Below are 27,300 nucleotides of genomic sequence, written 5' to 3'. Positions count from 1 at the left end.
GGAGCGTCTGTCCATCTGTCTCCGGTGAGTAGCAGTTTATTGCTGTGTCAACAACTGGACGTTGTTGACACACGGCAGTGACGTCGGGAGAATCTCAACGCTGATTGGCTTTCGCGGCACAGCGTCACGCGAATTCGCCTCAAAAGTTCAATATTTTCAACTCGAGCAATGAGGCGTTGGACGCGTCCATCGCGCCGCCCGACGCGATTTCGCGTCTAATCGCGTCTTTGCATTGACTTTGTATGTAATCTTGACGCATGAATTTGCGAAATCGCGTTTGGTGGGAACACAGCACAACAAGATCTGTATAATGGATTGTAAAGAAATTCGTCAGGTTTTTATTTTGTAGACAATTAATCTGGATTTATAGCATGATGGAATGACTGCACAATGATGTGTGGTATCACTGGAAAGCTCTGCTCCTGCGCTTTCATGTGATATGTGTGGCATTTCTGTGCGACCCTGCATTTGTGAGTAATCCATCCAAGAGTAATGTGTGTGCAAAGCTGTATCAAAGCTCTGTTATACATAATTTTAGTGTAACTTTACAGTTTTTTTAGCTGTGAAAACATTGGACTACCGACAACTGCTTGGTCTTGTCAGAAAGCTGCTGTTTCACGTGATATGCATGACTTCTCACTATGACGAACGGTCGCGGAGAAAATCCATAGAGAAGAACAGGTGTGAATTTGGACGCACTATGCGTCGTTCGGGCCCATAGGGTTAAAAACACATGAAATGCTAAAAAAAGTATCCCTTTTTTAAAAATGTAACAGACAACATTCATTACACTACTTTCTTGTGAAGTCTGGACCAATCACAACAGGCCGTTTTACATTGACTTGCAAAAATACATGACAGAGACAACTGGCCTTCCAAAAACAAAAAAACGAGCACATGTTTTACTCAAGGGGCTGTACCAGGGTGAAACACTTAACAGAGAAAGGTGACACTTTCTTTTTGTAGGCAGCAACCTAATAAAAACAAGCATACCCAAAATAATGATGCAGGAAGATGAGAAAATATTGTTTATGTTAGTAGAACTGAGGTCTTCCTTTGGCAAACAGTTAGCATACAGTTTGCAATAAGGGCACGAGAAGGTGGGTGCTGTGAATGCTGCACCACCCCCTACTGGGGGTGGAACAACACAGTCTGTAAATAGTTAGCTATTTTACCTTGACTCATGGATTATCTAAACATTTGTTTTAATTTTTTTTTTTTAATATTATTTTTGTTGGCTTTTTTGCCTTTTTTTTAATGACAGGACAGAGAGTGAAATGGGGAGACAGAGAGAGAGTGGGGACTGACATGCAGCAAAGGGCCGCAAGCTGGATTTGAACCCGCAGCCGCTGCAGCGAGGTGATGCCTCTGTACATGGGGCGCCGGTACTATCCACTACTCTACGGACGCCGCTTTGTTTTAAATTTTAAACAGCATATGATAAGAGCGCTGTAAGAAATTATATGAAAAAAATCTGTTTACAATGTGCAAATTTAATTTATTACCCCATCTGACATGACAACATCATCAAGTCAGGTCAAAGTGCAAGGGTCTGGTCAGCTAAACTTGAGAGGAGATTTGCAGTAACGGGAGCTAATCAATACTGCGGACAGGCTGAAAAGATCAGAATTTTGTCATGACAGTTTTGAGCTGCTTTCTAAACCAATAAAATGTCTTGGACACAAAGGATTTCCACTTAGGGGACATATCCATTGGGATGGAGTTTCATAGCAGCTAATGATGAAACGGCAAACAAGCAGCCGAAACGTCATGAGTAGCCGAGGGGATGTGAGTGATTTCAACAAATTGACAACTGGATGTCTGATGCCATTCAAAAGGAAATATTAGATTTTTGGTTTATGCTGTCCAGAGGGAAAATTTGTCTGAGCCGAGGAAGTGCACATTCTTTGGACTAATGGAACAAGCAATGTAAGATCGTCTGACCAGTTTACCTGTAACTCCTCAACCCAGCCACCAGAATAAATGATCGAATAGTAGGTTTCTGCAAACCATGTATAACATTTGTAACGTATTGTCTAGCAAGCTTGACATTTCAACAATGTTGTGGTTAACGTGTATTTATGTTTAGGCAAAAAACACCCACTTGATTATGGTTAGGGACAGAACATGTTTTGGCTGAAAATAACCACTTTTAGTGGCAAAATCATGGCTGGAAAAACCCCCAGTGTTTAAAAAAATTAATAAAAATACGGTCTTGTTTGGTCCAGCTGACTACAGCTGGCAGCTGTCTCGCCTAAGCGTGTGTGTGCACACACTACAGTGCAGCACCCCTCAGCAAAAATACATTCCCACACACATAGTTAGCATTGGACTTCACATTACAATACTCACACTTAAATTTGTTTTTAGAAAAAGGAATAGACTAAAGGAATATAAATAATCAAGGAATGGACACATGGTTGGACTTAATGACCATTTCAACGGTATGGAGTCACTTCTTTTTATATCAGTGTGCTGCTTGTAATAAATACAAACTGTTGCAGGAAACCAATAAGGCAAATAATATTAACTTCTGTAATTATAAGTCCCAGACAAAATAACTTCTGCCTATCCAAAATTGAAATTCTGGCCCTGCGCCTATTATAAACACATTAAGAAACAAAGACAGGCTCAAAAATTACATATTGGTATGCATGAGCATCTTATAATTTACTGTTTACATTTTTATTGTTTTATTAAAGTTGTTATCTTTTTAACCATACCTTAACCTTATGCTTATCATAGTAGAAACTGTACAGTCTTTACCCAAGCTGTCATAATGAGTGGTGTGAAATTACACACTGATCTGCTGGCAAATGCACACAAATTGCCATTAGTGGCCAAAAGGCACTATATTGGTGAAAATGTGTAGAAAAGCATTTATCTAATCATGTCTGAAATCACTGGCTGAGATATAGAATCAATAAATGTGTTTTAAGCCCCACACCTTATCTTGAGACTTTAACATTAACCTTCCATTAACCATTACACAAGCACTTAACTGCACCTCAGTCAATAATGTTAATTCAGAAAGGCTTTTGCTCCAGGTTTAGAGACATGTGTATTCATATTATGGTAAAGTGGCAATCTTTGTAAGGGGCAATTAGAAGTTGAAGAAGCTAATACAGAATGAAATATTTCATGCTGAGGTGAGTTATGACAGAGAATGTGTTTCTTTGCACTACTCTGAGTGAGAGGTCAATGCCTTTAAGGACAGTGATACCAAAGTGATGGGGATACCCTCTGTCACGCCTCAACCTCCCACTCTAATTTGGCCCAGTGGAATACAACAAATGGTGTGCATAATTGAACATTACTTCCCTGATGATTTCTGGCAGGCCTGGCGGGGATTCTCCCAGGTCAACACTTATGTCACTTTAAGGGGAAAAATGGGACTAATTTTGCTCTTTGATCTCTCTTAAATGATAATAGAGGCCAAGAATCATTATCAGTCTTTAAGGAAAGTAACTCTTCGAGAGAGTGACTTAGATATATCTTTTCCAACATTACTCTAAGTCCAAGAAAGTATGCTGCAGTATGACTGCAAAGCAAAAGGGGTATACCAATATGGGCAGGTGATAAAGAGACTAGGAGAGATATATCACCGACAGCATCTGACTCCATTAGAATATTGGTGAAATAGACAAAACTGTGTAAACTTAATGCTGAGAATGGAGGATTCAACAGTGCCAGTATAATTTGTGATTTGTTGAAATTTTAAATCTGTCACACTGACATCTTGATTTTCAGGTAGGAAAACACTGTTAACAATCACATGGTCTTCTAACTGATCTGAGGCACGCAGTTCAGGGCAGTAGTCACCATATACATTGAGGGGGACACGTCCCCCCCAATATATAACTGAAACTGAAAAACAACAACAACAAAAAAAAAAAACGTTTTTTTTTTTCTTCTTTGCTATTCTACGATAGTGTGAGTCATGAGTGTAAAATGAATGCAATAAATCAAATCTGTCTACTAAAATTGTGTGGCACAGACCTTTCTATGGATCAAAACACTTCAATATGATTATGGGTGAAGTTGTACTTTATTAATCATTAATCCCTAGTCTAATGCACTAAGACATTCAAAAAAAAGAAATGTATCTCATGTGTTAGTGAATTTGTACATATTTTATTTTAGAACTTCAATGGCAGGAAGTAAGGGTGTGTGTGTGTGTTTGGTGGGGGTGGGGGGCGTGCAGACCCCCCCCCCCAATGTTGACTCCATGGCTACAGCCTTAACGCAGTTCATCCTAAAGGATGAGGCTAGTATTATTCTATTTTTTTTTAAAAAAAGGTTCTCTACACATCCTCCAGCAGTATGCAGCTGAATGGGGTTCGTCCCAGTTTGAAAGTAACAAATTTTCAAGAGATAAAAAGGGAACTGGAGTGCACTCACAGAATTGCAGCCTTAATAATGAAAAGAGGTATTATTCTATATTTTTCTTAGTATCGACGGATGTAGCGTGTTCTATCAAAATCAGTTGGATGTTGCAACAGTTAAATACATAGATCTATGCTATCCTAATTTTTTGTCATTTGGGGGTTTTATTTAATATTACATTAAAAAGTCTTAGCTTTCAGACTATGAAACCCCTTTCACCAAATTTAGATGATAAATACAGTTTTGAAATTTTTATAGGCATGATGACAGGCTAGCTTGTCAACTGTACTATGATCCCACTCAGCATCACTCTCCCTCCCTCCCTTTATGTCAACCTGAAATTATGAATGAAAGGTTTTTAACAAGGCAGGGTCCGGGACAGTGGGTTTTCATCGGATTTTAAATAAGTAAAATCTTGGCTTTCATAATATTAAAACCTCTTAAAGCCCACCAGGGACCTATCAGCGCAGGCTGTTCTTATGTAAGCCTACTGTTCATATGTTTTCCTATGGAAAGTAATGCACCAAAATTTGAACATATCCCACATAAAGATGAGCAGGTAATTTGTGCATAACCCATGTATTTCCAATGCGCTAATGGAAGTAGAGAACTAGGTCCACTCAGGCAGCAGGTTGGGTCACAAAACTTCAGACTTTCCCTAGGAGACCCGTGTTTGGAACTGTTTGAGCCTTGTGTCATTTTAAGGTAAGTCCTCACCATGTTTCTTTTTCTAAACCTGACCACAGTGATTGTACTTGCCTAAAGATAACCTCTGTAACTTTACAGTAATTACATAACTTTATGATAACAACGTAATGTCATTTGTGGGGCAGTGATGATTTGTGGGATATCGTACAAACTGTTGAAGCAGCTTTGCATCATGCCTCAAAATATAACATTAAATGTTTGAACTTTTTTCAATATGGACATTCCTCGATGATTTATATTCCTTTATTCCGTAAGGGTCCACTGATCAAAAGTATCAAAAATGTTTTTCATACAATTAATCCAAGTTGTGAATATTGTCGTGTTAAGTCCATTGCTGACTGCATACTAACTTCCTTTGTCGAACAGACTGCAGTTATTCTGACATAATCAATAATTTCTTGTCTTCCTGCACCATGTTGTTAGGTAGGCTATGCTTGATTTTGTTACCTTGCTAAATAAAGGTTTCCCGAAGCTTTTTTCTGTATTTTTCACCAGGACAGCATCTGAAGTACAGCATGTGCTCCCAGTTTGGAAGGCCGATGGGCTCTGCCATGTATCTTTGTGGCCACTGCACTGCAAACTTTGAAGGCTTTTTTTTCTCAAAGTCATATCTTGGTGTCAGCCCTTCTTTTTTTCTATAATGAAGGTTTTTTTTTTTTTTTTTTTTTACAAAACTCAGCAGTAAACTGTGTTGATTTTAAGTAAACACAGATAGTGATGTAGCAGGAGAGCAAATGGTTTCCAAGTGGTCATATGATGGACCATTACAAACAATAAGAAATATCAATTATACTTTTTTTATTTAGAATTTGACTTACAATTCGTTAATGTCATATTTCAATTGGCACTTTTCATCTAAATAGGTCACACATTGTTTTTACTTTCTTAAAATACATGTAGTACATCTTCCTAAACTTCATCTTGTAATATAAAGCAACATCCCATCAAAGGAAGCCAGACAGAACAGTTTCAGGTTATTTTCTGGTATAAAAACATTTTCAGTATGAGATTGAGCTGATTCTGATTGACTGACTCTGCAGCCAACAGTGAAACACAGAGCAGAGAGGTTGATTTGGTTTGATTTCAATCCATTTACGAGAATGCAGAGCACAGCCTTTCCCATCCACAGCATCATTTAAATGTGGATGAACTCGCCTATTTTTACCTTGTCGGGATCTTATTTCATGTAGGGAAAAAAGTTTGGCGGCATGATTCATCACAATTTCCCCAAATGCAGCTTGCAAAAAAAAAAAAAAAAAATTTAACATGCAATTACCGTGTCAGACAGTAGGAAGAAATGGCTTCAGTTTACCGAGGGCTCTGTGACAGGTGCATTGTTGGAGAATTGATTCTTACATAGGGGGTAAGTGAATTGTCATTACCTGTCTGTTTCTTATGACACTCGGCTGGGTGCCATCTGATTTGTTACAGGAGTTTTGAATTGGCCTGCCGCCCTCGCTCCGGCTAGCAGCTGACTCTCCAGATTAGCAAGGGGAAGATATAAGCCTTCTCTTCACAGGTCAAGAGCTCAGCCACTCAGAGGTTACACATCAGTCAAGCAGGGTGTGAGATTTGTGAAGTTGAGCAGCAAAAATGCAAGCGTGATAGATGTTTGCTTTTCTCTCTTTGTGCTTATTCAAACATCACAAGATGGACAGGCAGATAGAGGAGAAAGAAAGGGAATAAAAAAAATGTGGGATGGCTGCTCTGCTTGGAATGGTCATCAATTCATTGTGTAAACCACAGTGAGAGGGATCAATACAATATATGTTGCATCCATTAGCTTGATTAAAAAGGGGGATGGATGAAGGCTGTGAGCTAAACAACTTTATTCCATGGATTATACAGGGATAAGGGCTTTGGCTATAAAGAGGTGCAGATTAAGAGGAGACAGAGGGAAAAGGAGAGGAGCACGGCAGTGAGGGAGCAGGGCTGGCCCTAGACAAGCAGTACCACTGCTCCTCCACCACAATGTTACTCACTTAGAATGTTTATATTCTATACTCTGCATTGTATGGTCCCAAAACAGTCTGCGCTGTATGGCTAAAATGTGCGCACACCTAAACATTACCCATATGTATCTTATATGTATAACAGCTGGGGCTAGATGGCTCTGATCAAACTGACATTGACAGTTTCATTTGAATACATATGTATTTATTGCAATCCATATTGTCTTCATGCAGATAGTACAAGCAATATGATCATGAGCCAATAATAAAGGACACATGCTTTTTTCTTTGTTGCGTTTTATAGACAGCTCCTATGCAACTGCATTAAGAGCTACAATGACTAAGTCTGTCATTTAAAAGGTACGTTTTGGATTTTCCAACCTGGACCATATTTCCCAACACATATCCACATTTGGTCATGGACTTTTCATGTCGACCTCTGTCATGCAAGGTACCCTGAGTGCGTTGGTTGTTGACATTCTGGGATGCCATGTCAAGTTCGGCGTATGACATGCATTGTCTGTTTTCAAAATACCCTTCTGTTTTTACAGGAAATGTACAGTTTGCAAACAGTCTCTTTTTTTTTAATCCCTCAACTATAAACACACATGGTTACATTTAGCCAACATGTGGTTTGGTTTAGGCAAACATAGATAGATAGATAGATAGATAGATAGATAGATAGATTATTTATTTATTTATTTATTTATTGACTGACTGACTGATATTTAAATGGAGTCTGGTGGGTTTGGTAATAGGGATTTCAATCACTTGAAATAATAAGCTAAACAAAATGCCCAAAAGTGGTTGAGAAAAGAAGTCACAAATAATTTACACTAAGGCTGTTGGTGGCCTTGGCAATTTGGAAGGTGGGGGTTAGGTTTGTATGGGGCTGCATGACTGAGGGGCCCAAAGCTGGACAGGGCCCCTGGATCATGCTAGGGATTATTGACCTTTAATGTGGCAATCTTTTTTGTCCCAGGCACAGTTAGTGTGACCTCTTGTCAGGGCCAGAAACAGCTGCTAAAAGTTGACACATGTCTCAGGTCGTGCCCTTCGATGGGGCAGGATGACAGAGAGAGTACAGTGTGGAAGTAGAATAGAATACAATAGAAATATATAGAAAGAGAGAGCTGTATGCACTTCATTCATGTGTGATGCCATTTCATTTTAACTGACTTTAAGGAACAGGAATTTGACAGAATAATAAGTTATTGTCCCTGCTCTAGTTTTTGTCAGAGCTGGGAATAAAAGCAGAAATCTCCCAGATTGAAAGTTCTGGGAAAATGATGGTAGGTTGACCTTTAGCTAAGATTATTTTGTCAATGGGAATAAAGTGACATCATGCTGACTGGTCAAGAATCACAAGCAGTTGGACAATCAGGTTGAGTTTATCCAGATTATCGAAACCACTTTATGTGAAAAATAGAATGTGTGCAGAAATCTACACAGAAGAATAGGAAGAAAACAGTAATAACAGAAGTGTTACCCACAAGACCCACTTCCTGCTTCAGCTTTGACGTAACACTTCTGTTATTACTGTTTTCTTCCTATTCTTCTTCTTCTTGATAAGTTTGTCTATCACTAAGGTTTGTTTCTAATCATCTGACTGCTTCTGTTTCTTGTGTATGAACTCTTTCAAGTGATGACACCATGTTCCCTGATCTCAGCCATTAACTTGATGAGCACAGCACAGATATCACTAATATGAGTGATAGCTGCAAGTACAAAAACAAGGCCCAAATTATAATAAACTGAAATTGTCCTTTAATTCTGTGGTTTAAAAATGCTATTTTAAGAGCTAACTTAATGATATGCTGTACTTTAGATTGCATCCTACCTCATGTTAATGCATGCCAAGCACTTATTAATTGTGATTTTTTAAAACTAAATTAAATTAACTTTGTTAATAGTCATCAGTAGGTATCAATGTGATACCATGCAGCACATAGTAAGCAAAGCCAGTGGCAACCTGCTGCCATATTTGTTTTACAGATGGCTCCTTTGTGTTGTCTGGACTGTGGAAGTCTGCTGCTGAGTCAGGTAAATAGGTCGGATGTACAGTGGCGCTGGCATCTGTCCATAATGACCCACAGAGAGATGAGAGTCTTTCATTCCACTGACAAAAGTGTTGAGACTCTTTTTATTCTGGCCTGAAATCTGATCGGAGGGAAGAGAGAAGTCCCCAAACATTGGGCCGCTCTGTAAAAGTGTCTCAGCTCCACATGTGGGGAGGATGGCTTCGGTTCTTTAGTTAGACTGTAGGACACACCCAGCCAGCAAACAAACATGAGCACTGTCACTGTGTGTTTGGCATCTGAGATGACTGAAGTAACACAGCGCACACCAGGCACATGAGAAGTGACATCAGCAGTGTCTGATGAAAGATGTATATACAGATAGGAGAAGTTTATTTCAACTGATGGATAAAACTCATTGGGAGGATGTTTAATAATATGCTCACATTCATTTGGACCAATAACCATGGAGGTTTTATAAAGGATATCTTATGATTTGTTATTATTATTATTATTATTATTATTATTGAGGATGTTATAGGCACTGGTGTATACTATTACACTAAAATAATCGGTGTTTAATTTATTATACTCTTGATCTAGGAAATGTCAAATGTTCCCTGCAACAGTGCTGTCTAATGTTTTCAGGACCATGACACAAACCATTTATTTGCATCCTGCCTGGGACCTTTGCTGTATATCAAGCCTCATCTCACTCTTGCATCATCTCCTGTCATCTCTACTGTCCACTTGATAATTAAGCCATAAAATGCCTCAGAGAATTCTTTATAAAACCTCCAAAACTTTTGATATCCTGACAAGATGCCTACTTTTGTGTTCCCAGATTGCTGCATTAAAAGAAGAATTCTTTGTTCCATCATACAGTCTTGGTAAAGGAGCATCCATGTTGGTCCAATAACTGTTCTTTTGCCATGGTGACGCACCCATATCACTTTGCAAATGGCACAAAGCTGGAGAGATTAACCTGGCTTAATTAGAAATACAATAACCTGCTGGTGACAAAAGTCTGAGTCGTCTTTCAGCGGCGGTCAGGAGAGGTGACGATTGAGAGGAGCACAGGGATTGACTCCAGGGGGGTGCTCATAATTCCTCCCAAGCCGTGAACACAAAGGCTAATGCTGGTGCACTTCCTTCAGTGCTTTCTTTCACCCTCTGAGCCACAGACAAAAGTGGACACTGGGCAAGACACAGCCCTGATCAACAGACCAAGAACTTTTAATTGACACCTTAGGCCTGGTGACAGGGCTTCACAACATGATGGCACTGGACTGCTGATAAAGATATAATAGATAGATGTGGTGTGTGTATAAATATATGATATATGTATATATATATATATGCACACACACACACACACACACACACACGTACATATATATATATATATGCACCATGCATAAGAAGTATGCATGGATAGACATTTCGGTCCCTTCTGTTCTTGCACTTTCACACCCAGTACTGTCTGTTTGCCTTTTCACTATCTTTTAGGAGTAATTAGTCCTTATATGCAATCTGATACTCCACCTCCGTACACTTGTATATATATATATATATATATATATATATATATACATATGTATATATATAGGGCTTGATACAGCCTATTTTTTAACACTACTTATTCTCAATTTTATGAATGATTATGTTGTCTGTTTTTATATTACTCACTGGAAAGCGTAAACACGATCACATCACACCAATCTTGGCCCCTCCAGAGCCTTGAGATCAGCCAGTCAGCTATTACTGGCTACTCCTAGGACTAGGCTGAAGACCAGAGGTGACAGAGCCTTTGGGGCCGCTGCCCCTAGGCTCTGGAATAGCCTGCCCCTGCACATTAGGTCTGCCCAGACCCTAGAGGTTTTTAAGTCTTTTCTTAAAACCCACTTCTTCTCTCAGGCTTTTAACTCAGGTTGAGCTGGACACCCAAACATTTTAGCTTATTTTGAATTTATTTTATAACTCTTGTATTTTATTTTATTGTATTGTATTTTATGTATCTTATGGTTATTATTGTGGTGTACTATTAGGTACCTCATTGTATTTGCTTGTTTATTTCTATTGACCTGTTCAGCACTTTGGTCAACCTTGGTTGTTTTAAATGTGCTTTATAAATAAAGTTTGAGTTGAGTTGAGTTGAGTTGAGTTGAGTTATTGACTAATAGGCACCTGATCAGATGTAGCACTCCTAATCTCGTTGTATATTGTTGTATTTTGACAATAAAGGCTTTCTATTCTATTCTATTCTATTCTATTCAAAAGGAGGTCCATGAACCCCAGGGGATCTTCAGATTTACTGCAGGGGGGTGCCAAATTATTGTTTGGTACTTTAATATGTTTTAACTGAAGTTTTTTTTCTTTTTGTTGTATTCAAAAATTTAAATATGTTACTATTTGTTAATCATTAGCAAAGATAAATTGGCCTATTCATTTTTTTTTAAAAGAACTACAGCACACAACATTAATGTTAGCCTAACTGTTACCCATGAATCCTAGTGCAGTTGTGAGCTAGCTAACATTAAACCACTGTATGTCACCTGTCAAGAACAGTGAGGTGAACTAGTTAGCTAACAGTTATATACTATTAAAACATATTGGCTGAATAACTGTATTATTATTTCAATGGTATGGACATTCTTGTGAGCCACACTGAATCGTAACTTATCGAGCAAGAGACCCTTTAAAACCATCCACCTAAGAGACAAACATACATTATGAATAAATCTATGAATCTGCCAAATAATTATTATTTTAATAGCTTAGGTGCCCTGCATGTTATTGTAGGCCCAGTTTAATATGCAACTCAGTTTTATATAATATATGTGGTAGGGGGTCCCTGCTCTGTCTCTCTGTCAGCTAAGGGGTCCTTGGCCTGAAAAACGTTGAGGTGCTTTAGGTGACTGTTGATGTGTTAGCCTCATGGTGAGGACCCTCAAATTTACTGCTATGAAAGTGACTACAAAAGGCAACTCCATCTTTAAAGAATTTAGCAGAATCTAATATATCCATAACCAGCTGAACTGAAAAACAACTAAAAAAAATGAAAGCAGTGGAGAGGGCCTGATGTTTCCCTGGACTAAACTGTTCCTGTGTGGATAGGATTTCCACTGACTGTACCAGCACCACACTTTACAGTCATTTGTGTGAGTCTGTAGCATCTCAATTAGTGGTGGACGCATCACTTTCCTTTGTTTCTCTGTTCCTCTTTATGATTCAGGTTAAATTTCTGCCTCAGAGCGTGCAGAGTGCAGCTTTAACTAGGGACAGACAAACCACTCCTTTCACCGATACTTTAGCAGCCAAAGCTGGTGTGGAGAGGGGACGGAGCACAGAAAAGAAGTGGATATACCAGGTGGTGCTACACTTGAAAATCTCATTATGTGTTCAGGGACACAATGCAGGACAAGGTGGTGAAGACGGGGTGACAAAGACAAGTACCTTCCTCACTTCCCTTCACCTGGAGAGGACCCTATACAGCAGCCAGGAAAACCATGAGTGCTAACAAATGTATTGATTCAAAAAAATATACAGTTTTTGTAATGATAAGAAGATTAGTCATGTTATAGTTTTGGTTTTATTGAGAAATTAGGCACATTAGCTGTTGTCTGTTTGCACGAACAACCATGTCTCAGTTGCAGTGTGTTACTTTAAAATAACATAGCTGATTAACATAGGTTTTAAGAGTTACCTTTATCATTATGTTACCTCTGCTCTCATGTAGTGTGTACGCTCCACATATGAATGATGGAGGAACACTTTGACCCCCCCACCCCCCCCCACCCCACACACACACACACACACACACACTCACACCCTCCCCCCACTGTTCTGTTATTTTAGTTCAACTCCTAGTTTAACACTTAGTTTAAGATGTTCCCCCCATGGCTGCCCCAGAATCCATGCCCTGGACTGAGTGACAGACAATGCTCATTTAAAACACAAAAGCACATAGACTCTCATTCAGACTACAGCTGCCCTCTTTCAGACCTGTATTCTAAAGCCACTTTCTGTTGTCCCCTGCTCAGGTTTTTCCCCACGGAGGGAAATAAAGCTGGGCCCCACTGCATTGCATTTGGTGTGAGGGGAGAGAAGGGCTCGCCTGTTTGAAATAAAGAAGGAAAAACCTCTCCACTGAGAGGACACCTTAGAGGTGCACCTTTTGCTTTGTCCTGGGCAGTTGGCTGGAAAAATGGAAGGCGAAGTAGGAGGGGAAAACATCATGCAGGTGGGCGATTCGTCCCTAATGTGTTTATGAAAGATTCTTTGATAAAAGGGGGCAAGAACGTCTGCTGATTCCCAATGAGCTTTTTGTCGCTTTTTTCCCCAAGTTTCCGATTTAGCACCTTACAGGCAACCGCCTTGTGTGCCTCCAACCACTCCACTTACAAAACATACATGTGTTTGCTGTTGAAGGTAAGCCAAGTTGATTTACCTTTCGGTGATGAGGGTGGGGATTCACCTGTCAGTGGGAACATTTGAAACGATGAGTCTGGACCTGTGTGCTTGCTGTAAATTGGAAAGGAATATCTGAGTTGTTTTTACTGATAATTGTCAGAGTTTTGCTTCACTGGGAATTTCCTTTATATGGCTGTCACTGGTGGAATTGCTGGATGTGAAGTGCAGAGAATCACATATGTTCATCATTTTCTCTGTGAAGTTTGGTCCATCACGATGTGATGAAACAAAGCATAAAGATACTACACAAAGCTATATTTGCTTTCATCTCGCAAAAGGCTTTATGTCATCTTGCAGATGGGTTGCTTCTGATTTCTGGTGTTCTAATATATCATATATTTTTGCTTATATTATTTGCTGATATTTCATGTCCAAACGTTTTGGCGTCTAAAGTTGTTATTTGACAAATAACATTTCATGGCCAAAAGAGTTCACAATAACAATATTACCATGGTATCAATAGAAAATGTTTAATTATTATTATTATTGTTATTAATAATAATAATATAATTCAAATAATTCAATTATTTTGATTTTGTTATCGTCAATACTGGTCTGTCATGCCACCCCGTGTGAAAATATTTATATACGTAAATATATAATGCTATATTAGCCCATGTCAGTTAAAACTATTTGGTCTGTTGAACAATTGTTATTATTATTATTATTAGTAGTAGTAGTAGTAGTAGTAGTAGTAGTGTTTTTAAGCTATTTACAGGTTAATTGTTAGAATGAGTTACTTATATTTGTGTTATTGTTGTTTTTGTTTTATTCACAATATATTCAGATTATTTTATTATTCCTGAAGTTGTGAAAATGAAAAATGTGTTATTGCAGACGTGTTGTTTGTATTTTTAAATAATTTGCAGCTAGAATAACAATCAACTTTACGTGAAACTACACTCAACCATCAAAACCCACTAATTATATAATCACAAAATAATTCCCTTCAATTCTGCAAAAAATGTGTAGCACTATGTGCTCATGTGAAATGTTTTCTGACTTATTTAGAGTTTATTATGTCTACCAGGCATCCTGTAAAATATTTTTTTCATAACTAAGTCACATATCAAGAATGCGCAACAAAACAAATTAATCGTTTTGTTGCATGTTAAAAAATAATTTGTAAAATCTAGCAAAAATATTTTCGATAAAGCACAATTTGAGGATTTAACCCTACATCATTTACTAAGAGTATACAGCTCTACACCATCACATAAAATTAAGATAAAGTTCACATGGTAGATTTGACAACAAATCAATCTGAGATCAAATCTTGACAGTATTTTTGCAAGATTAACATTATCCAAGCTTACCTTCAGCCTATTGAAGCATTTATAGATAAACTACTGTAAATTGTTACAGGTGATCAATGTCTGTAAACAACCCGCAAATTGATTTTAAAAACGGAATACTCTCTTTAATAAGAGATAAAAGTATTGCAATAATCATTTAATAATCTCAACATAATAAACACTCTATAGTTGAGTTTTGAGTTTAGAGTTGATACACCTCTGAATCCCCATCAGTGACAGGAGTTGTGTCACATCACTGTCATTGTCACGTCTATAAAAGGTGAAGTACCACTAGCAAGTAGAATTGTACATTCTATGTACTGTAACACAGGGCATACGTTTTACATAATAAAGTCAGATGTGCAAATTAAAATTGTGGAAAGTGCATGGAGTATGCCAGCTAAGAAATAGAAAGTGATTTCAGACCCCAGTGTTTATCCCTTAGTAACTATCTAAATAAGGACATGACTCACTCATGAATGACTAATATGTGTATTTTTGCCTCAGTTAAACACAATAATAGATGTTTAGTTTGTGGAAAAAGCTACATGGTTTTTGTTAAGACACAAAATGTGGCTGTCAGATGTCAATAATCTCCCCCAGAGCAGCAGTCCAGTGTCCATGTACAGTCAGGAACACTATCAGACTGATAGTACCAATGAGTGACAGACGATCAGCTGCAGCAGACATTACCCAGACTCAGCAGTCAGGACACCAGCTCGGGGAAAATACGAACGCTTCACTAGGTTTAAAAAGGAAGAGGAGGCTTTGGAGCAAAGGGGAGGGGTCCATTTTTATTCTTGCATGAGGTACATTCTCTTTTTGCAGTGTATCAGAATACAGGATGCACTGTCTGATTTCTGTTCCCTTGCAACTATCTTGTCCCAATTCAAACCTCTTGTGGTTTATGTGGCTGAGATCCTGTTTCCAGCAGAGCCACCTGACCATGAAAAGAGTGTATGTGTCACGTTGCTGAGGAGCCAGCAACTCTGACGAGCAGCTGCTCTTAGCTCTCAGAAACACATAGAAGACACGAAGCCAGAGCCAGCATCTGGGAAAATGTCTTAGTAAATCAATAATCTATATTGATGAAGTAGGATTACGTAGTGACAGAAGTCATTACCATGTACTATTATGAAAAAATATGGGACACTGCCGCACATAGGCTAAGACTGCAATGTTCATCAGAAGAAGCTGTTGTCAGGAATACATTTTCAAGTTCAGAGGAATCCCACAGATCCGGTGACCTGGCTTATTGTTATCTATGAATGTGACTGGTTTCCATCAGGACGGAGGATAAAACCTCTGGCTTGTGGGCAAAAGGCGGGCGTCTTTTGTCCTCTCACAAGCCCCATTATCTTATGACAGCTCATAAAGGGGAGTGAGCCATATTATTGGACATACACCTCAAATAGTAATTTGTGTCATATTGTAATATTATTCTCACCGTTTTATTTCTTGAATCAGGAACACATGCCTCTATTATTCCAGTTATGTGAGCATAATATTACCAACACAAGCGTGTAAGCTGCTTCTCATATAGGGAGTCGTTTTTGGGGAGTATTGTTACAGAACTTGCTTTGAATGGTATCAGATCTTGCAGACACTCGCACTGTAGCTTTTACTACAAGCGAAACTGTGTTTGGTTATTGTTGGCAAAAGGAGAAAATTGACCATAAAGCAATTAAGTTAAATGTTTTTATTTATTATTTATTTTTATGTTTGTATTTCAGCACAACAAAATTTCATCTTGTATTTATAGTCTTCATTCAGTGATAGAACTTTCATACATTTCTAAATAAAAAGATAATGTGCGCCAAGTAAAGAGGTTTTATTGACTAATTTGGCACCAAAATACCAAGGACTGACTTTGTGCTGCCTCATTTGAATGACATTCCCACCTGTTGTCTACTCTCCTCTTACATCTACACCTTGTGCACAGCATTGAACATGATGAAATTATTAATAAGGTGAATTTCAAGGTCAGGAAGATACTGAACTGTTGGAGCGCTGCTTGGTTTGGTGGTAGGGCTGCCATGAAAAAACAAACCTGCTGCACATTCCTGAGCTAAATATCCCAACCAACGAAACTGTATATAACTAACTGTTGAGAGCTTATTTTAATAACAGAGTTTAGCAACAATTTCCATCCTGTGACCGCATGTTGAGATCCAGAGCTCACATGACTTTAGTTTATCTTGTGACTGATGACAGATTTTACAGAGAGGTGCTATTAAGCTTTCACTCATTGGTATGTAAAGAGTTGACAAACACATATTTGTATGAAGCAATACAGTTCAACAGTACCACAGCCGACATCTTCCAAAATGATCATACAGTTGAATCAATACCTTTCTGCAACAGTTTTATTAGAACCATGTAATATTAGAACCGTTATAAAGGGATTTATTGCAGGGCTATTAGACTCCATTAGTGGCAGCTGTACCTCATGAACTGGCAACTCAGAATTATTCCCAATTTATAGTTTTTCTGAACCCAGTCTTACTCCAAAGTAAGCTAATACCGGTGCTTGGTCAGTGACTTCCAGCGTCAGACACTGATTAAAAAAGCCATCCTTTCACATCGGCATGATATACAGCCAGTTGTCACTATTGTTTAACCGTGCCTGGCAGCATCAGTGGGAAACGCAGCGAGACAACAACGAACGTTAAGGCGATAAAAGTCTGAGTAGGGTTGGTGGGTGGATCCAACACCCACCAACTTTCACCTGAGAAGCTTGTGCTTGCTTCCCTTCCCTTTTTCCTAAAACCAACCATGTGTGTGTATTGGCTAAACATAACCACATGAGTTTGTTGTTGAAGGGAAAAAAAAATAAAAATTTGTGCTGATGTAGTGCATTTTTTGAAAAAGATTGTATGCAAACTGTACATTTCCTGTGAAAATGGAAGTGTATTTTGAAAACAGACCATGCATGTAACAGGCTGCAAGTGACAGGGTGTCCCAGAACGTCAACAATCAACTTACCCAGGGTACCTTGCAAGTCATACCTGGATGTGGAAAGTGTACAAGTGAACGTCGGAATGTTGGATTTCTGGACTGGTTTTTGGTTGTACAGAGCTTCCCCATACTAAAACTTAAAACTGCCATTCAAAGCTCACTGCTAACCCTCAGTGTTCACGGGCTGCATTCACCAAATATGGCATTGCTATTAAAACACTCCTCCCATTAATTTGAATGTGGGAAGTGAGTTTAGGCTGTGGCTGTGGGGCTGCAGATTCAACTTTTGGAGAAACGCGACCTGATGTCACTGTCTGATGGCCAGTAATGTAGCCAACAATCAGACTGAAAGTCTAGGGGAACAACAGCCTCTATCTATGGTTAAATACTGAAGTAAGGAAAAGAAATGAAGGATGTATTACCAGCTCAAGTGTACTATTATTTTGTTTATGTGTGTGCACGTATGTGTTTTTGTGGCAGTAAAGATACTACCGTAATGATAATCACAAGGAATTCTACAGATTTTTGAGGCTAACATAAACAAACTTAAGATACTGAGTCCCTGAGATGGGGAGATTGGCTTTTTATACTTGGTCTCCACCCTTCACACCCCCATGCAAAGGGCCATTTAAGTGACACTACCACACCACCGCACAACCCTGTGGCCAACCGTTGCAATGCCCAATTTGGGCTGAATACAGCCTCAGGGCTCTGACACACCAAGCCGACAGTCAGCTGTCATTCAATGTTGGGCCGTTATTGAGCGTCTGTTGCCTCTGTTCTTTTGTGGGCTGTCCCACACCAGTGGCACTAGTTGGCCCTTGTAGGCTTTTTTCGGCTGATTCAGCATGGTGAATCTGCGTTGGAGCCTGTAAGTGAGAGAAATCCCTCTGATTGGCAGTTCAGCTCAGCACATGAAGAGAAAAACAGAGGTTAAGAAAGCAAACAAACGAGTAAAGTCAAGAGGGTGTGATGTTAAAACAAACTTATTATATGAGGTTAGATTATTTTTTAGCCACTGAGCTCTTTAGCAGAAATGTGTCCTAATTGTTTGTGTTACTGTAAATAAACTAAGCACAAAAAGCAAGGAAATTTGGTAGATTATTTCTTTGTTGTAACAATGCTTCTTGGCAAAAAATCTTATACTGTTAGAAAGCCTGTTTATTTCCCTTTTAATTAATGCCACATGTGTAAGGAATATGCATTTGTGGGATGAGCAGCAGAGCTGAGTATGTGGGTTGCGCCCATGAAATATTTGCCAAATCTTCTCTGCCAATGCCAAACAGCTTTTTTTTTTTTTGCTGTTGACTCATGTTTGGAGGATTGGATGATTGAAGTCTGAAGAAACCAGACATATTGACAATTTAACAATTTATTCATTTAACAAACATGAGCCTCAGTAGCATGTGGAAGAACCATACACAGCCACAACAGCCTGGTACCTCCTCCTCATGCTGGTCACCAGCCTGGTCACACACTGCTGTGGGATGGCACCCCATTCTTCAAAAAGCATTTGTCGCAAGTCAGGCAACGTGGTTGTGTTGGTCACTCTGGCATGAACAGCACGCCCAAGCTGATCCCACAAGTGTTCAGTGGGGTTGAGGTCAGGACTGCTGGCTGCCATAGAATCTGGACTCATCGCTGAACATAACGTTCCTCCACATGTTTAGGTTCCAGTGCACGTGTTGCTTACACCAGTGCAAACGGGCCTGACGGTGAAGGGCAGTCATGGCAGGTCTCCTGGCAGCCCTATGAGACTGGAGATGGGCTGCTTGCACTCTGTTATGGATTGTCTGGGCAGAGAGCCGTCGGCCATATTGTCCCGCAACCTGAACTGCAAATCTGTACAAGACTGCCTATGATTCCTAAGTGCTGATAGGATGAGGAAACGGTCTTCTTGGGGTGCCATCCTCTTGGGATGGATTTTTGTCGGTGTCTAACGCCAGATGTCACCAACAAAGTGCCGGTTTTTGACGACTTTGGAGTGAGACTGGATTGTTTTGGGTTATGGATTTAATGGTGGGAGGGCACACAAAAAGTGCCAAAGCAGTTGTTTGCAGGTCTGCCTAGGTATTAATGCTTGGAACTATTCAAAGCAGCACAAGTCACTTAGCACAATAGCTATTTGAACTCTTGCTGCCAACTTTTTCTTTTAAATGGCTTTGACTGGGATGAATCGACCATCTGAAGGCAGGGTGGCTATGCAGTAGATGACCCAATACTATTTATCACTAAAACACCAAATTTGCTATTTAAATTACTCAAGAACGTTGCACGAGGTGTTCCTACTGGGGTTTGAACCACGGTGACCTCATCACCAAGATCATCACCTGCTTCCCTAGCCAGCTTTCATTTTGTCCAACAACCTGAAATTCTAGTCAATACAACACCAAGGCCTCTAGACCAGGTGAGGTGGGTGTGGCCAGGTGGATTTTGCAAGTTTGGCACACCATGCCACCTCCATCCCTCCTACCTGCGCAAGTCAGAAAGAGGGAGGAGAGAAGGTGTGGATTCATTTTAACATTTGTATAGGCAATCACATGAAGCACGTAAACCCTTAAGACACCGAATATAACTTAATTTGTTGACAGCGTTTCTCTCGTGCACGTGCGCTCTCTCTTTCTTTCTCGCAGTCTCACTCTGTTTCTTTTCTAAGATTACAGATGCTGAATATATACTCCCTATCTGATGCTGTGGCTGTTTGTGGTTGGCTGAGAGGGATGTGAACTCATTAGTTTGCAGCTGTGTTAATCAAATCAGGTTGGGTTTCCATTACGCGTGCCAAACGTGCCAAACGGTGCCAATCCCCTTTGATCTGACATCAGATGTGACGGGACAGTCGACATAGAGATACATTTATGTGCTGATTGCAGATAGTTGCATTGAATAGTGTTTTTTGGTATTTATTGCATTGTTAATGTGCCTGACATTCTGGAAACCTGCCTGTGAGGTTTTGGTGACGTGTGCACACTGTCCGCTGGTCAGCCAAACTTCGGCTTACACCGGCTGCGCTCCGCCTGCGCTGACAGTAGACCTGGTTTCAGATGGCGAGCTTTTAGCGCACCTTCGGCGAAGCCTTTAGGCACGAAACTGTCACTGCGCCAAGCTGGATCTGTCGACACCTCCCCCTGCTGCGCCGCCACACCCATCTCAGTGCACCTCAGTCTGCCAAACTACCAAACTGAGCGCACTTCGTGTTGCAATGCTCGAAACTAGCTCTGCGCGGGGTTCGCCACCCTGGGCTACCCTGCTCTGCGCCGGGAAACTAGAGGCCCAAGTGTTAATGCCTAGTGTTAATAACTTCTAGGTTAAAAAAGCTCCCTTCCAAAGAAGCCCTCCAAAGTTCAAACCCTAAACTCTGTGTAAGTTTATTTTGTTGACCCTTTTCTTTTCATTGGTCTTACATTTGCACCATCTGTCGGCTGACGCAAGCACTCACAATTTGTGATGGAAATCCTGAAAAAAAAGCCCTTTTAAGAGTCTGAAGATATATTCTGCATTTTAATGCACATAATTTAACCTTGTCAGGGAAATAAAAAATAAAGACATACTTACTTTGGTCAAGCAACTGTTGGAGTCATTTTTTTGAGGACAGTCTTGTTGGAGCCCAAATTTACACCAGAAATCAAAATCTCAAATCAAATAAATCCCAACTATATAAGAGGTTGTGTTCTCCAGACAATTGAGAAGACTGAGACTCTACCCTTCAAATACCTCTTGCCCTGGAAAAGTTCCACAAAGAACCCTGTCTTTAAAAAAACAGTTTTTCGGACATAAAGTATTCTGATAGACTCATTTGTCAAAGCTCACTTGAGGAGGCATTTCAGCAAAAAAGGTATTTTTCCTTGCAACTGATCCTGGTCAGACCTTATGGTACTCTGATCTCTCAGAGTGTGTGGTGATAGAGGTGCGAGGTTGTGCTGCATGTGAAGGCAAGCGAGACTATGGGGTTTTCAGGTTTGATTTCACATTGCTCACTGCCTGGTCATTCACTGCCTGGACAGGACACTCCATGTCCGGAAAGGTTTCCCTTACAAATTGGTTACATGCAACCCACAGCTTACGGCCCGGCACCTCTCCATTTTTTATGATGAGGTCTAAATGAGGGAAACTGCTCGCTGTGAAGGCATTGTGCAGTATTTGTTTGCTTATGCAAGGGAATTTTATCCTTTGGGAAAAAGCTAATTGTATAATAGCAGCCAGTCAGCCTGCAGACATGTATAGTCTTACAGTCGGTAAACATGTCAAAAGCCAGACAAATAGAGACACATGGGTAGCATACTTGACAAAGAGAGAAAAGATCCGACATCAGTCAATAGGGAGTGTTAGAGACGACACAGTGACAGGCACTGATTATTGTTGATGCTTCTCAACGGTATCCTCAACCTTATAATCACCATCATCTTTGTCAAATTAATTATCATCATTATCATGAACATTACATCATCAGCAGCTGATTCACAGTAACATGGTACACACTGTCGTTACTGCACATGGCTGCATTTCCAAATTAAAATGTATTACTTGGCAAAGCATAACTATTAGTGTTCCTTTTTTAGTGAAGTTGAATTTTGATGTATTTTATGATAGTAGTTTAATTTGTGCTTTCGTGGGATGCTTTGGTCATCTCTCTATGTCCTGAGTGTTTCTGAATGTGCTGTTTGTGCTCCTACCGCACAATGTGGAATCAATAAGCAGCTGAATGACATTAGTATGGATTAGATGTATGTAGCCAGTGATGTCATGGGCTGTGTTTCATGCATAGCAGTCTGCAGGCGAGACTGGGAGCCCAGCAGGTCTCAGTGACAGCAAAATTAATAAATCTAGCACAGTTGATCCTGTATTATTTCAGAAACAAACTAAGATTCTGTTGCAAAAGCAGTGCAAGGAAAGGAAATTAAGGGCTTGGGTTTTAACAATTTAAGCTGGGGCTGCACATATAATAGTTAACCATCAAGATGTGTTATGGTTAAATAACACATTAGTTATAATTAAATTAATAGTGTGTACTGCAACTTTCTGTCCTGTTGGGGATGGTATGGTTGGTAAGTTTGTTAGTCAGTCAGGGTAAGATACTTAAACAACGGCAGACCATCTAATCTTTGTATATGTAGAGGGTTAAAGGTTCTCTAAAGAATACCCACAATATGGAGTTTCCTTTATGTCTGCAGGCACATTGTTCCTTTAAGAAGCCTATTATGCTCTCCCTTTTTCATCCACAATGCTGATATGATTGTCTATTTGTCTTTGGTATGTGTGTGTGTGTGTGTGTGTGTACAGTATGTTACTGTGTTAAAGAGAACAGGATCATGTGTGACGGAGCAGGCTCTGTGTCATAGAAAAGTAGGCATCAGTAACAGTATCACTTTTCATATCAAAGTTCTCTTTAATTCAGTAGACACAGTATTACTTTACAGTTTTCTGTATATGAATTGACAAGATTGAAACTAAGCACATGACTTTAATTGAGAAACTGATCTGTAGTCAGGTCATTTTTGAGTCGACATTTTATGCACCAGCAGCTTAATGTGCTAAAAGTAAGAATTAAGTACCAGTAGGTCAAAGACTATTCGGGTCAACTCTGAGTCCAGTTCATAGTATCCAAAAGCTATATTTAGCCAGCTAACAGGTGATATTCAGACAGACCAAGAAGCCGAATCAGCTCATACTGGAAACTGGTGTTGCCTGTTTAGAGCCTCTTAGACCTCAGTCTGTGACCGTTTGGTATAGTATCATTATGTTTCTGAAACACACACACACACACACACACACACCCACAGTGTCTTGTGTCGGGAGGAGTAATGGCCATGTGGAATAAAAACATTATAATTAAAGGTAAGGCAGTTAGTAAATCTCTCAACAGATATTTACATATGTATGCAGAATCTGTAGGCAGCGGGACTAGATTTTGGTATTGGAAGCATTTGGTTTCCATTTGTAGTAGTACGTATTAACCAGTCAGGTTTTATAGCGGCAGGTAAAGAGTCTTTGTGGAGAGCGGAGCACAATGGCTGAAAACTCTCGGAACCAATCAACTATTGTCTGAAATTGAGTTAGCTTTATATTAGATTTTTTTTTTATTATTTTATTATTTAATCGTGCAGATACTAGGGTGTAACTTTGGTTTGAGAAGTCAGAGGCTACAGAAAACTGGGGGGTTGAGAAGTTTTCCCACTTTTGGTTGAGAATCATTCCCATAAGAGAAAACATGATTTGAAACCAATTTGCTGCATTTCTACACACATTTAGGGACTATGGTAACCAACTAAAAAAAAAAATCTCATTTAACATTTGGCCAAAGATAAACCATTTAGCTTGCTAACCAGCATATGTTACGACAAGAGTGAAAAGTCGAGGCCTTTTTCAACTCCAGGATTTTATCTTTAACTTTTAAACATTAAAGGGTATGTTTTAAACATCTAGTAACTAATTTATAGTGGAGGGAGGGTCATGCATTTCCCCTGCGTCACTCAGGGAGGCTCATGGAAAAATATTTGTAGCTTCACAGAGGGTCATGATATGTATAAACATAAATAAATAAATTAATTTTCACACCCAGCCACCCCCCTCTTCTAATAAATATAGACTGTCTCTAACATATAACTATAGTTATAGTTCCTTAAATAATTATTTATTTTTCTTTGCTGTGGTAAGTAAATAAGAGAACATGCTTCAACTTCTTGGTTTAAGGTCATGCCTTTCACTGAAGAAGCAGGCGATAGACTGTATAGAACTGACATGCTGCATTGCCACACAGTGTGAGTCTTTTTAGTCATTGTTTTGCCAGCTGTAAAACTAATCGACTTCATTATAACAATATGTGAAGCAGTGAATATGTGCTATGCATAAATATTCATGGTTGTAGAGCTGCAGTTTTGCCAGGTGGAAACATTTTCAGCAGCTAAAGTCTTGTTGCTCTGCAGCTGCTTTTTTGTTGCCTCTGATATCACTTGGTTCAAATTATTCAAAGGGGCCAAACGTGTGTTGTTATTGCAGACCTGGGTGGTTAATCCTTATTGTCAGGAGAATACATTGATGCCAATCGCTGCACAAACTGTATTCAAATCAATCTATTGAGGTACATACTGTAGATTAGCTTATCTACATACATATAGCACACAGTACCTGAGATCTACTTGAACATTCCCCACAAATATATTTCAAGTAGTGAAAAATAAATGCAATGAGCCATTTTTCTCTGACTTCTCTGAATTTACTTGTCAGTCTTTTAACCTGAAATAGTTGTGCCACCAAATGCATGTAGATATTCCGATCTCAAAAGTCAAATTGCAGGCAATAGGCAAATTAAATATGGACTAGAACAGGCATGACAGTTATTAACCTGGGAATGTACAACACAACGAATATGTACAACTGACAATAAAACTAATTTCCATGATGAGAAAAGGTCAGTTAGATTTGTGGATGAAGCCTGTCTGCATAAATCAATGAAATAAACCTTTTATGTCAAAACATAAAAATAGAATTTCAGGTAAGTTCCCACAGAGAGAGTAGCAGAATGTGCTTGTTAGTTTGTAGCAGAGGCTCCTATCTTATGGCCTTGTGCAGGTATGTGGCTGACAGGCAGTGAATACAGCAGGCTCTGGCACTATCTATCATATCTTATTGTATTCTAACAACACATTGTTAATCAATTCAATACTTGAATAAACCTGGGTTCCTACAGAGAAAAGGTTTTGTGGGGAAAGTATTAAATATCACACGATTTTATTGCTCTCCTTTCATGCAGATTCATGAAGATGCCAGGCTGTTTCCTGATGTGGCATTTAAGCCTCCACACGGTATTCACAGCCTCGCTCCATTGTGTGTCCTGCAAAGAAAAGAAGCTACAGACCACAATGTGTTAACCGGCGTGTAATGCTGCCTTCACAATTATGTAGTATAGATGCAAAGATCTCATAACAACCTGTAAATCGCTGGGAGGTAATCCTTTAGAAAGTATTCCCACTTTTTTTTTTAGCCCTGGTGTTTTTGTCTTCTGACCAGCCTGTCACCAACTAAGTTCATTTATGTACTACTAATTTACTTAGCTGGATTCAATCTGTACAGCACATGAGCCCCTGTATCCTTAACCAAACCTTAATCACAACACTGTCCAGTCCCATCTTATAGAATGGACACAAACTCTTTACAATGCATTATGTAATAGTGAGCACATGTTGGCATCATGAAAACAATGCCAATGCAAAGTCAATGAGCATATTTTACCGTGCTGGACACAACAATTAAAGGTCCAGTGTGTAGGATTTAGGGGGATATATTGGTAAAAATGGAACATAGTATAATAAGTGTGTTTTCTTTCATGTATAATAACTGAAAATACGAAATGTTGTGTTTCTGTTACCTTAGAATGAGCCGTTGATATCTACATAGGGAGCAGGTCCTTGTCCTACTATAGCTCAGAATGGACAAAACAAACACTGGCTCTATGGCAGTTTGTTTTCACGTTGACCACCATAGTTGGAAGCCCTTTCACAACAAACAGTGTTGGAAAAAAACATAGAGTTTTTAATGTGAAACTGCTTTATTCAGTGTTTTTACCGGTTTAAATCACCAGGTCCATTTGTTTTAGAGAGGAGGACAACTTTGTGGATAATTTGGCTCCCAGTAAAAACCTTCTCACCGTCTGTGGATTAGTGGATAGAGCACACGCCCCATGTACAAGGCTGTTGCGGCAGCGACCCGGGTTTGACTCCAGCCTGTGGCCCTTTGCTGCATGTCATTCCCTCTCTCTCTCCACCCTTTTCACTCATCTAGCCTATCAATTAAAGGCAAAAATGCCCTAAACAATATCTTAAAAAAAAAAAAAAAGTAATCAGTAATCATTAAGTAGAAGGTGTTGGACTAGCGGCCCATCTGTGATGTGCCAAACACCGTTAGAGAAACAGTGATTTTTAATGTGAAACTGCTTTATTCAGTGTTTTCACTGGTCTAAATCACCTGGTCCATTTGTTTTGGAGAGAAGGAGACCTCTGTAGATAATTCAGCTCTTGGTAAAAACCTCCTAAACAATGAATACTGAAGAAATTCTAACCTGGAGAAGTTTCTGCTGGTTGCCATCTGCAATCCTCTCCTCTAGATCCCACTAACACACAAGATCTTTCAAGTATAAATTAAGAGAAAGTCTGCGTTAGGTGGGTTGGAGGGGTGGTGAATGGGTCAGACAAACATGGACTTAAAAAAGGAGGCCACTGTTTGTGTCCTGTGTAAAACCAAAAGTCAACGTAGTTACAAGACTTTCTGTACTTCATGGTATTATGCAAAATTTATGTAGGTCTTTAACGAATCTACGCAGAGGCACATAACTGAACCTAACCAAACCTAACAGACTTTGCATTGACATTGGGCTCTAGCAGCGCAGGGTGGCGCAGGGTGGCGAACCCCGCGCAGAGCTAGTTTCGAGCAGCGCAACCCGAGGCACGCTCAGTTTGGTAGTTTGGCAGACCGAGGTGCGCTGAGATGGGTGTGGCGGCGCAGCAGGGGGAGGTG

This window comes from Epinephelus moara, chromosome 8, assembly GCF_006386435.1.
Source record: "Epinephelus moara isolate mb chromosome 8, YSFRI_EMoa_1.0, whole genome shotgun sequence".
In the NCBI taxonomy this organism is placed as follows: Eukaryota; Metazoa; Chordata; class Actinopteri; order Perciformes; family Serranidae; genus Epinephelus; species Epinephelus moara.
This window is presented reverse-complemented; position numbering follows the sequence as displayed.